The sequence below is a fragment of the Scyliorhinus torazame genome, chromosome 14 (genome assembly GCF_047496885.1).
Source record: "Scyliorhinus torazame isolate Kashiwa2021f chromosome 14, sScyTor2.1, whole genome shotgun sequence".
Taxonomy (NCBI): Eukaryota; Metazoa; Chordata; class Chondrichthyes; order Carcharhiniformes; family Scyliorhinidae; genus Scyliorhinus; species Scyliorhinus torazame.
Window position 1 is genome coordinate 186,998,646 of NC_092720.1, and position 12,533 is coordinate 187,011,178.

General features: G+C 51.7%; 1 pseudogene; it reads left to right on the top strand.

The window, feature by feature from the left end:
* LOC140390278 (cytochrome P450 2K1-like) overlaps nt 1–12,533 on the top strand; it is a 166,446-nt pseudogene that overhangs the window by 12,929 nt on the left and 140,984 nt on the right.

Below are 12,533 nucleotides of genomic sequence, written 5' to 3' on the forward strand. Positions count from 1 at the left end.
TGATGCACTCAGCACATGGTGAATGTCTGTGTTGCAGGCTGCGAGCTCTGTGCTCCTTGCTGGCTGCTACTCCCCAGAGCGGGAACTCTGATGTCCCATGTCTTTACAGTGCGTGTGCTCTCACTGGTGATTGGCTGCGGTGTTGTGTCTGTTGATTTGGTCCCACTGTGTGTCCATCAGTGTGTGTCTGCACCATGATATACTGGTGTATGTTATGACAGGGGAGGAGGGTGAAGAGAACGACGGTTGAATGGTGGGAACGAATGTGGAGGGTGTTCCACCGCATTGGGGACATACACCCCCTCCCACCCAAGGTGTTACCGCGCCACCATGTGCGTCCCCACCTAACCAGTAAAACCCAGTCCACAATCCCGCGACCCCCTCTGCCACCCACCCGCAGAGTGGCCGATCCCTTCCTGCTCTAAAAACGAGTTAACTCACTCCGGTTGCCATTGATCTTTTCCATGGGATGGCTTGCACATGGGGTTGGATTTCCCCCCCCCGACCAGCGACCGGAGCTTCGACCCTCACCTCGTGAGGGCCACCCGAACCATGGCGACAGAGTGGTCTTGTTTAAAGTAGTCTGATTCAGGACTGACTTTTCTTCTGGGTTGGGACAGAATAACACAACTCCATCCCCCTCCCCACTGCCCCCCCCCCCCCCCCCCCCTCCCCACCCAACTCCCATAAAATTCAGCCCCAGTTTCCTCATTCCTTGGCTAGGCTGGCATCTATCGGCTGAAGTAATTTAGCTAGTGCCACTTTCCGCGCCATCTCCATGTAGCCGCACAAATTGTACCCCCTCGGATGCTTATCCAATTCCTCTTTGAAAACTGCAATTAAATCCGCCTCCTCCTCATTCCCGGGTCATGCATTCCAGATCTTCACCACTCCAGGGGCTGGTTTAGCACAGTGGGCTAAATATCTGGCTTGTAATGCTGAACAAGGCCAGCAGCGCGGGTTCAATTCCTGTACTGGCCTCCCCGAACAGGCGCCAGAATGTGGCAACTAGGGACTTTTCACAGTAACTTCATTGAAGCCTACTTGTGACAATAAGCAATTATTATTATTATTACTCCCTGGATGACAAACTGTTTGTCCCCAAGTCACCGTTGCTTCTTCAGCTGTTGTTTCTGAACACCGTGGTGCCCTCTGGTTTTCAATTCTCTCCCAATAGGAACAGTGATCGCAGCCCCCCACCCCCACCCCCACCCCCCCGCCCACCCCACCCACCTCCCAGCTACTCAGCCTAGATCCCTCAGCAATTTTGAACACTTCTATCAAATTGCGTATCTTCCCCAAGGAGAACAGTCCCAGCTTCTCCAACCCTATCCTCATAATTGCATCCATCTCCCCCCCCCCACACCGCCCTGCTCCCCCCGCCCCCCTCTACTCCCACCTGCCCTGCTGTATTCCCACCGCCCTGCTGTGTTCCCCCCACCCCGCCGTGCTCCCCCGCCCCGTTGTGCTCCCCCCGCTCCACCATGCCCCCCCCGCCCCGCCGTGCTCCCCCCTCCCCACTGTGCACCACCCACGCCCCACCCCACCATGCTCCTCTCCCACCCTGCCGTGCTTCCCCCGCCCCACCCGCTGTGCTCCCCCCGCCCCGCTGTGCTCCCCCCATCCCACCATCCCCCCCCCTGCTGTGGTCCCCCCCGTCCCACCGTGCTCCCCCACGGCCCACCGTGCCCCCCCCCCCCCCCGGCCCACCGTGCCTCCCCCCCCCCACGGCCCACCGTGCCCCCCCTTCCGGCCTGCCGTGCTCCCCCCCGCCCCGGAGTTGCGTGGGGGCAGGTGATGATGTCTGAAGGAATTTAAAAGTAGGGAAGTGCTATTGCACTGAATAGGGCATTAGTGAGACCACATCTGGAGTACTGAGCACAGTTTTGTTCCCTTTACTTGCGGTAGGGAGTAAAGGCATTAGAGTGGTTTCAGAGAAGGTTCATTTGATTGATTCCAGGGTGAAGGACTTGTCTTATGAAGGGAGATTGAGAGGTTTAGACCTGTACTCGCTGGAGTTTAGAAGAATGAGAGGAGATCTAATTGAGGAATATAAGATGCTGAAGGGGATTGACAGGGCTGACGTAGAGCAGATATTTCCCCCTGTTGGACATTCTAGAATGAGAGGCCATAGTTTTGGACTAAGGGGGGGCAGATTTAAAACAGAAATGAGGAGGAATTGCTTCACTCAAAGAATCATGATTCTGTGGAATTCTTGGAGTGCAGTGGAAACCTAACACTAAACAAATTTCAGGAGCAGATGGATCCATTTTATTCAGCAGCAGGAGGAAGAGTTCTGAGGAAGGTTGAGATGTGGCAGAGATGAGATCATCCATGATCGTATTCAATCATGGAGCGGGCACGAGGGGTTGAATTGCCAACTCCAGCCCTTGATCAAGGAATTGGGGGAGACCTGTGGCACAGTAGGAATTTAGAAGATGGCGGAGGGGGAAGGGTTATCGCAAATTGGAAAGCCTCAGATGGAGCAGTTGATGGTATTTATTAGAGAAGAGATTCTTTTTACTGCAAGTGGTTACAACTTGGACTGTGGAGCTCAGAGGGATGAGCCAGGTCAATGGTAACATTCAACAGACGCTAGCTCACCTATGGGCACCCCCGACTCGTGAGGGGGCCACATGAGTGGTGCTCCTTCATCTCAGTGGGTCACAAGATTGAAATTGAGCTTGCTTACTAACCGTGACTCCATGAATAAGATTAAATAAATATAATGCACGTTGAATATTTCATAACTAGTTCGAGAAAATGCTTAATCGCTCATATAATAAAACTGTTATCAACTTCAAATGGTAAAACTAAAATAAATATTTCCACTTTGGACACAGAGGAAGAGCACGCTCTCACAGTCAATGTGAGCAATCAGGACGCACCTCACTTCGCTCACTTCACTCGCCCTCACTTTACATGCGAATCACTTCAGTCATGCCTCCAACGGAAATTAGTGGAGTGTGGTAACCCTGCGTGTGGGCAACGGTCGAAAATCAGAGCCCAGATGGGCCGAGAATGACCCTCCCCGGGACACAGGTTGCCCACCACTGCATTAGCTCGATACGGGGGAAAGGAAATCTGCAGGATTATGGGAGAGTGAGACCAAATGGATCGCTCCCTCAAAGAGGAGACATAGGCACATCAGGATGAATGTATACCTTCTGGACAGCACAGTGGCACAGTGGTTAGCAGTGCCAGGGACCTAGGTTCGATTCCAATCTTGGGGGCTGTGTCCAGTATGCAGGTTTTCCCCGTGTCTCCGTTCAATTTCCTCTGGGTGCTCCGATTTCCTCCCACATGTTGGATGGGGGTTCAGGGGATGAGGCGGGGGAGTGAGCCTAGGTCGGTGCTCTATCAGAAATCTCGGTGCAGACTCAATGAGCCAAATAGACTCCTTCTGCACTCCAGTGATTCTATGATTCTAAGATGTTATAATTCTCGATGATTCCTTATTTCTATTCAACAAACACTCTTGAAAAGGGGAATGGAGACCTGAACAATCTTACAGCAGATGAATGAAGATGATTTCCATTTACATACACTCCCATTCTATGTAATATTTGATCAGCTGCTGTTGTGCCACTTCTAGGTATTACATTCAGCGACGGGAAGCAATGGCAGGACACACGAAGGTTTGTGATGTAAAGACTCCGTGACTTTGGGATGGGCAAGAAATCCACTGAAGACAAGATTGCTGAAGAAGTCAACTTTCTTGTGAACATCCTTGAGAGATATAAAGGTGAGCACTTTGTGTGTCAGGCACGTGAAGTGTTGCGATTAATCATTCATTTGAAATTCTCATCTAGGGGCGGCACGGTGGCACAGTAGTTAGCACTGCTGCCTCACGGCGCTGAGGACCTGGGTTCGATCCTGGCCCCAGGTCACTGTCTGCGTGGAGTTTGCACGTTCTACCTGTGTCTGTGCAGGTTTCACCCCCACAACCCAGAAATGTGCAAGTTAAGTGCATTGACCACACTAAATTGGCCCTTAATTACAAAAACAAAAGTGGGTACTCTAAATTAAAAAAAAGAAACTCTCATCTGCAAGAATGAGTCTCGCTAGAATGAAACAGAACTTCCTCAAACTGCATTGACAAAGGAATATTTGAAGGCAGAGGGAGATAGATTATTGTTAGGCAAGGGAGAAAAAGGTTATCGCAGATAGATAGTGTGGTAACTCGATCACGAAAGGTAGTTGAGACGCATTGTAAAAGTTACTTATAGAAATGTTGAAATAACAGCAGTTAGACACAACTATACACAAGCTCCCCTTTGCTATACTGAAAAACCACGCTGCCTCTGACATCACTCGTGCATGCTCACACTTGTTAAACACATCCCTACGTATAATCAAACAGGAATATGCTTACAACAGCACTCTAAAACAGACAGAAAACACAGACACATCGGATGGATTGAATAGGGGAACAGTCTTGAGGGACCGAATGGCCTACTTCTGCTCCTGCTTTGACGGCCTGTATGAACCCGGCAGATTTTAACCCGGTGATGTCGATGAAATTCAAACCTGGATTAACTTCAAAACATGCAATCCACCTGCAACGTCAGTTTCGCGTGCGCAGCATTATGGCCACGTGAGGAGGGGTAGAAAATGGCTTCCCTAGATTACCGCTCCAGGTCTGACTGTAACAGGGCGTAGTGAGAATTTATAATGCTGGCTGTATTATCTCATTTCTGAAATTTTCTATCTGCTCCCGCAGCAGGATCTCCTGGTCCTTTTATAAATGTTATTTGTTTTTTCCAGAAGTTGTTGATTATGCACCTGGGTTCTTTGAGGATGTAACAGGCAGGGTGGATAAAGGGGAACCTGTCGCTGTAATGTATTTAGATATACAAAAGTGGGGTGTCGTGGTGGCACAGTGGTTAGCACTGCTACCTCACCGAGGACCAAGTTTTGATCCTGGCCCCGGGTCCCTGTCCGTGGAGTTTCCGCATTCTCCCAGTGTCTGCATGGGTGATGTGCAGGTCGGTTGATTGGCCATGCTAAGTTGCCCCTTAGTTAGAAAAAAAGAGAATTGGGTGCTCTAAGAATATAAAAAATTTAAATTAAAAAAACATTTACAAAAGCTATTTTGGTAAGGCGCCACATAAAAGGTCACCACACAAGGTTTTGGGGGCTTGAGGTGGAAAGCAGGGGGTGATGTTTGCTGGGGGAAGAGGGCAAATGGCCCACTCTGGCTACCATTACTTATGTTCTGTTTCTGGTCCACCTGTGTCTTCTTGTTCTAATATTCAGGCTTTTAAACCCGAAAGATAGTATCAGCAAATCACTGCTCCCTGAACTATTTCAGTTCTCCCCTATTTTGTTCTCAAGTTTGGTACAGGCCTGGATGAGTAACCTTCCTATTTGCCTGTGTTGGAATTTAGAAGAATGAGGGGGGGATCTTATGGAAACATATAACATTATGAAGGGAATAGATAGGATAGAAACAGGGAGGTTGTTTCCACTGGCAGGTGAAAGGAGAACGAGGGGGCACTGCCTCAAATCGAGGGGGAGTAGATTTAGTTCTGAGTTGAGGAGGAACTTCTCCACCCAAAGGGTTGTGAATCTGTGGAATTTCCTGCCCAGTGAAGCAGTTGAGGCGACCTCGTTAAATGTTTTCAAGGCAAAGGTAGATAGATTTTTGAACAGTAAAGGAATAAAAGGTTACGGCGAGCGGGCGGGGGAAGTGGAGCTGAGTCCACAAAAAGATCAGCCATGATCTTATTGAATGGTGGAGCAGGCTGGAGGGGCCAGATGGCCGACTCCTGCTCCTAGTTCTTATGTTCTCATGTCTTGTGATTTTTTAAAAGTTAAACATGCTTGAAGCATTGTTGCTCTTGAGAGCTTTAATTTTATATTGAATTTATTACAGGTCAACCATTTGAAACAGCACAGATTGTGAGTTCTGCAGTCAGCAATATCATCTGTTCCATCATATTTGGACAGCGCTTTGATTATGAGGATGAGTTATTCATCAGTTTAACAACCATGATGGATGAGATTACCAGACTAGCTGGAACGGCTCCAATACATGTAATTATCTTTGTATGTTACTCTGATAAGGTTGCATGTTTGTGTGCATGACAATTTCCTCACCTGACTGTAATAGGCCGAGAGAAGGATTTTCTTTTCCCCCACCCTGTGGCCTACATTCCGACAGCAGAGGTGGTCCGCCATTGGCCAGTGGTGGGATCTTCCTGTGCTTCCGATGTCTGCCAGGTTTTGCATGCCCCGCACCGATTGCCTAGTGGGGAACATGTCCCCGGAGTGGGAAGTGGTGGTCGCCATCTGCAGAACTGGAAGATCCCGTCGGCGGTAAGGGACAGAAAACTTTGGTGTGTGGCCAGGGTTTTCCGATCTTGTCCGTGCTGCCCAGCCGCAAATGTGACTCTCAGCGGGACCAGAGAGAATCCCGGACGCCAGCGAGTTTGGAGAATCCAAGCATCGTGCAAGGTCAGGAATCTCGGCCGTGAGCGAGGTCGGAGAATCCCAGCCGCCAGCGAGGTCGGAGAATCCCGGTCCACATGTTATAACTTGATGGAGAGTTATGTGGATTAAATCTATGAACACTGTGGACGGGATTCTCCGATCGCCCAGTTGCACGTTTCTCAACAGCATGCTGTGGTATTATCAGGTATTGCAGTACCCGAGAGGCTGAAGTTCCATTGGTTAAACCTAGGGGTTTACCATTGGCTGTATAGTATGTAGCTCCGCCCTGATAGGCGGTGTATAAGAACCAGTGCCGTCCCAGCAGCCCTCATTCTGTACCTGAGCTGCTGGGGAACAGTTCTAGTCTATTAAAGCCTTCAGTTACTCCAACCTCGTTTTAATAGTTAAGTTGAAAGGATGGATCTCCGAATCAAGCCGGAGTGTCTGCAATTCAGTCCCCACGCGGCAAACTCAGCGGTGATTTTCAAGCACTGGCTGGCGTGTTTTAAAGGCTACCTCGAGACGGCTGGAGGCACCCCCTCGGGGGAGCAGAAACTGCATCTCCTGCACTCAAGGGTAAGCCCTGGGATCTACACCCTCATCGAGGAGGCGGAAGACTTTGATGCCGCAATCGAACTTTTAAAAGGACATTATATCCGCCCGGTAAATCAGGTCTACGCATGTCCCCTGCTTGCAAGGAGACGACAAAGCCCCGGGGAATCGTTGGAGGAGTTCTACCGTGCACGGCTGGTGCTGGGCAGAAGCTGTGGCTGCCCACAAGTTGCGGCGAGCGAGCACACGGAACTCCTAGTCCGGGATGCCTTCGTAGCAGGTATGAGCTCCTCAGAGATCCGCCAGCGTCTTTTAGAGAAAGACACACTGTGACTTAGAGAGGCACGGGCCCTGGCAGGGTCCATGGACGTTGCCTCCAGGAACGCACAATCTTATGTGCCCGACCGCGCGGTGGCCCCCTGGGCAGGGTGGAATCCCGCAGCGGCAGCCCCACAGACTTTCCCATGTCCCCGCAGGCCTGCGCTGTAAGGCGGCCCGCCAGCTCCGACGGGCCCCGCTGTTTCTTCTGCGGGCAGGCAAAGCACCCCCGCCTGCGCTGCCCGGCCCGCACATCCACCTGCAAAGGGTGCGGCAAGAAGGGCCATTTTGTGGGGGTCTGCAAGGCATGAGCGGTGGCCGCGGTCTCCAGCGACGACTCCGGACTGCCACTGCGAACATTTCCTCAGGCCCCAGGCGGCCAGCAGTCACCGCCACCCCCGTATCCTCGGGCCACGTGTGGCCCCCGGGCGCCGCCACCTTGTTCCCCGGACACCACGGTGGACGGATGGGCGCCGCCATTTTGTCCATCTGAGACCACCATGTGCGACCCATGGGAGACGCCATCTTGGATGGGGCCCCAGGACCCCAGCCCGGCCGACTACACACTGCCCGATCAAAATTCACAACTCCTGCGTCTGGCCTCGGTGACTCTGGACCAAAATCGGCCTCAAACACACTCAACGGCAACGACGACGGTCTTCATCAACGGCCACGAGACGTCCTGCCTGATCGACTCTGGGAGCACGGAGAGCTTTATACACCCCGACACGGTAAGGCACTGTTCACTTTTTACCCACCCTGTAAATCAAAGAATCTCCCTGGCCTCCGGTTCCCACTCAGTGGAGATAAAGGGGTTCTGCCTAGCAAACCTCACTGTCCAAGGGTGGAAATTCAACAATTTCTGCCTTTATGTCCTTCCGCACCTCTGCGCGGCTACACTCCTGGGGTTGGATTTCCAATGCAACTTGAAAAGTCTGACCCTTCAAATTTGGCGGCCCTATACGCCCCCTTACTGTCTGCGGCCTTGCGACCCTTAAGGTCGACCCGCCTTCCCTGTTTGCGAACCTCACCCCGGATTGCAAACCCATTGCCACCAGGAGCAGATGGTACAGTGCCCAGGACTGGACCTTCATTAGGTCAGAGGTCCAAAGGCTACTGAGGGAAGGAGTCATTGAAGCCAGTAACAGCCCCTGGAGAGCCCAAGTAGTGGTGGTAAAGACCAGGGAGAAACATAGGATGGTCATTGACTACAGTCAGACCATCAACAGGTTTATGCAGCTGGACGCGTACCCTCTCCCCCACATATCCGACCTGGTAAACAGGATCGCGAATTATAAGGTCTTCTCCACGGTGGATCTCAAGTCCGCCTACCACCAGCTACTCCTCCGCACTAGTGGCCGCAAATACACTGCCTTCGAGGCAGATGGGCGGCTCTATCATTTTTTAAGGGTTCCCTTCGGTGTCACTAACGGGGTCTCGGTCTTCCAACGCGAGATGGACCGAATGGTGGACTGGTACAGCTTACGCGCAACGTTTCCGTATCTTGATAACGTCACCACCTGCGGCCATGGCCAGCAGGACCACGTCACCAACCTCCGAAAATTTCTCCAGACCGCTAAAATCCTTAACTTAAAGTACAATAAGGATAAATGCGTGTTTAGCACCGACCGTCTAGCCATTCTCAGCTAAGTAGTGCGAAATGGAGTTATAGGCCCCGACCCTGAATGCATGTGCCCCCTCATGGAGTTCCCCCTCCCTCACTGCCCCAAGACCCTGAAGTGCTGCCTCGGTTTTTTTAGTTACTACGCCCAGTGGGTCCCAAACTACACAGACAAAGCCCATCCCCTGATCCAGTCCACAACCTTCCCCCTGTCGATGGAGGCCCGCCAGGCCTCAGCCGCATCAAAGCAGACATTGCAAAGGCCACAATGCACACCATCGACGAGTCCCTCCCTTTCCAGGTCGAGAGCGATGCGTCCGACGTAGCTCTGGCGGCCACCCTCAACCAAGCGGGCAGACCCGTGGCCTTCTTCTCTCATACCCTCCATGCTTCCGAAATCCGCCATTCCTCAGTCGAAAAGGAGGCCCAAGCCATAGTAGAAGCTGTGCGACATTGGAGGCATTACCTGGCTGGCAGGAGATTCACTCTCCTCACTGACCAACGGTCGGTGGCGTTCATGTTCGATAATGCACAGTGGGGCAAGATAAAAAACGACAAGATCTTGCGGTGGAGGATAGAACTCTCCACCTACAACTAGGTGATCTTGTATCATCCCGGGAAGCCAAACGAGCCTCCTGACACCCTGTCCTGTGGACATGTGCCACCGCACAAGTGGACCACCTCCGAGCCCTCCACGAGGACCTCTGCCACCCGGGGGTCACTCGCTTTTTCCACTTTGTTAAGACCCGCAACTTGCCCTACTCCATCGAGGAGGCCAGGACAGCCACCAGGGACTGCCAAGTCTACGCGGAGTGCAAACCGCACTTCACCGGCCAGAGAGGGCGCACCTGATAAAGGCTTCCCGTCCCTTTGAACACCTCAGCATGGATTTCAAAGGCCCCCTCCCCTCCACCGACCGCAACACGTATTTACTGAACGTGATTGACGTTCCCATTCGCCATCTCCTGCCCAGACATGACCGCAACCACCGTCAACAAGGCCCTCCATGGTATCTTTGCACTGTTCGGTTTCCCCGCGTACCTACACAGTGATAGGGGGTCCTCCTTTATGAGCGACGAACTGCGTCAATTCCTGCTCAGCAAGGGCATCGCCTCAAGCAGGACGACCAGTTACAACCCCCGTGGAAATGGGCAGGTAGAGAGGGAGAACGGAACGGTCTGGAAGACTGCCCTACGGTCCAGGAACCTCCCAGTCTCCCGCTGGCAAGAAGTCCTCCCGGAGGCCCTCCACGCCATCCGGTCACTGCTTTGTACAACCACCAACCAGACACCTCACAAACATCTCCTTGTCTTCCCCAGGAAGTCCTCCTCTGGGACCTCGCTCCCGACCTGGCTGGCAGCACCCGGACCCATCCTGCTCCGAAAACACGTGCGGGCGCACAAGTCGGACCCGTTGGTCGAGAGGGTCCATCTGCTGCACGCTAACCCCTAGTACGCCTACATGGCGTTCCCTGACGGCCGACAAGATACGGTCTCCCTACAGGACCCTGCGCCCGCCGGAACCTCACGCGCACCCCAAACACCCCCCCCCCACCCCACCACAGCACCTCACAGGAGGGTCAGTCCTCTCGCCGCCCCTGCCTAGGTCCTCCCACCCACCAACGCCCCCTCCTGGCGCCCCCCTCCCAGGTCAACCGTTTTCCCCACCAGCGCCGTCTAGGGGTGACAAAGCTGCCATGGAGGCCGAAGCCACGCTCCCGGAGTCGCAGACGCCCGGACCCCCACCGGAATCACCACCGAGGCTCAGACGATCCTAGAGGACGACCAGGGCACCCGACCGACTGATTGCTTCATCTTAACCGATCTGTAACTGTAAATAATAAACACTGACTGTATATATCTGCCATGACTGTAAATATCCTCTAAACACTGTGAGGAGGTATCACGGTACCTCCATATCTGATCATACCATGTTGAATGTATGACCACCACCCCCACCGGACTCTTTTTTAACAGGGGGTGAATGTGGTATTATCAGGTATTGCAGTACACGAGAGGCTGAAGTTCCATTGGTTAAACCTAGGGGTTTACCATTGGCTGTATAGTATGTAGCTCTGCCCTGATAGGCAGGGTATAAGAACCAGTGCCGTCCCAGCAGCCCTCATTCTGTACCTGAGCTGCTGGGGAACAGTTCTAGTCTATTAAAGCCTTCAGTTATGCTGCAACCTCGTTTTAATAGTTATTGATCGTGCATCACATGCAATTTGCAGGTGGCGGGATTCTCTCTTCCCGTCGCTTGTCAATGGGATTTCCCAATGAAGCCCAACACCTCCCTTGCCGCCGGGAAACCTGCGATAGGGGTGAGCTGCCAGTGGGAAAAGTGAATCTCAACGTCCAGAGAATTGCGGCCCGTCTCTGAGACCAAGGTCACTTTCACAAGACTTCACTCTGATATTTGTCCCCGGGTTTCAGTCTAAGCCAGGGAGAGAAAGAAAACGACTATGATTTGCACCATAATAACCGTTTTTAGCTGTGACCCCTTCCTCGTAGAAAAACTCTTAACAGAAATTCAATTCAGATGCTATTGCCGTTCTTGATGAAGTTAATGGATGGAACGTACTAGGATTCTGAAACATGCCACTTACCCGTTGTAATAATTTTGCTCCATTTTAACACACCCTGCCTGGTAGCAATATGGTGACCTCTCTCCTCCATTTTGATTCCTTTTTTTCGATCCAAAAGAAAATGTTGTCCTAACACAACCTTCCCTCACACCCCCACTACCCTCACTGGAACATCTGTCACTTGTTCTGAAGATTTTCTTCTGTTGAGCACTGACCTTTCACCTCCCATTAACACAGTTTGTTATCTTACCTTTTATGCCACTGTCAGTACCTCCTCTAGTCCTTCACACTGCCATTAACACTTCCTCTGACCTGTGCCCGGCACATGTTTGTTGCAATTTCTCCTGAGCGACCACCTATCACTGACCTTCTAATCTGCTCCACCCACTCTACCTCCTCTTGTACAGTATAAAATCCATCAGGATTCTCCCTCTCTGTAGCTCTGAAGAAGCCATTCGGACTCGAAACAATAACTCCCTCTCTCACCACAGATGCTGCCAGACCTGCTGAGTTTTTCCAGCATCTTCTGTTTTTATTTCTGATTTCCAGCATCTGCAGTATTTTGCTTTTTCTATAGAAATGTGGTGGGTCCCATTTTACCTCCTGTCAGATTGCTGGTGTCAGTGTAAAACAGGTGCTATCAGTTAGGCCAGTCGTTCTACATTTTGCCAAAGGTTACAAATGCCTTCGATGGAAAGGAAATTTGGTTGTGAGGGGCCTGACGGCCAGCCGATCCGATGGCTCCCAACTAACCTCACTGAAAGTCACCTGCTCCGTGCATTGAACATGAGCAAAACCCACTAATTAACTGAAGACTTGAACTTGCTGTCTTTCTTTCCTCCAATGCAGCTGTACAATGCTTACCCATTTCTGGGATTCCTGATTCCGGGTCACAGGAAAATCATGGAAAATCGAGACAAGATATATGGCATCTTTAATGATTTCTTCAAAGCGGCCAAAGAAACCTTGAGTGAGGACAGCATCCAGTCTTTCAGCGAGGCATTAATCATGAAATACCAACAG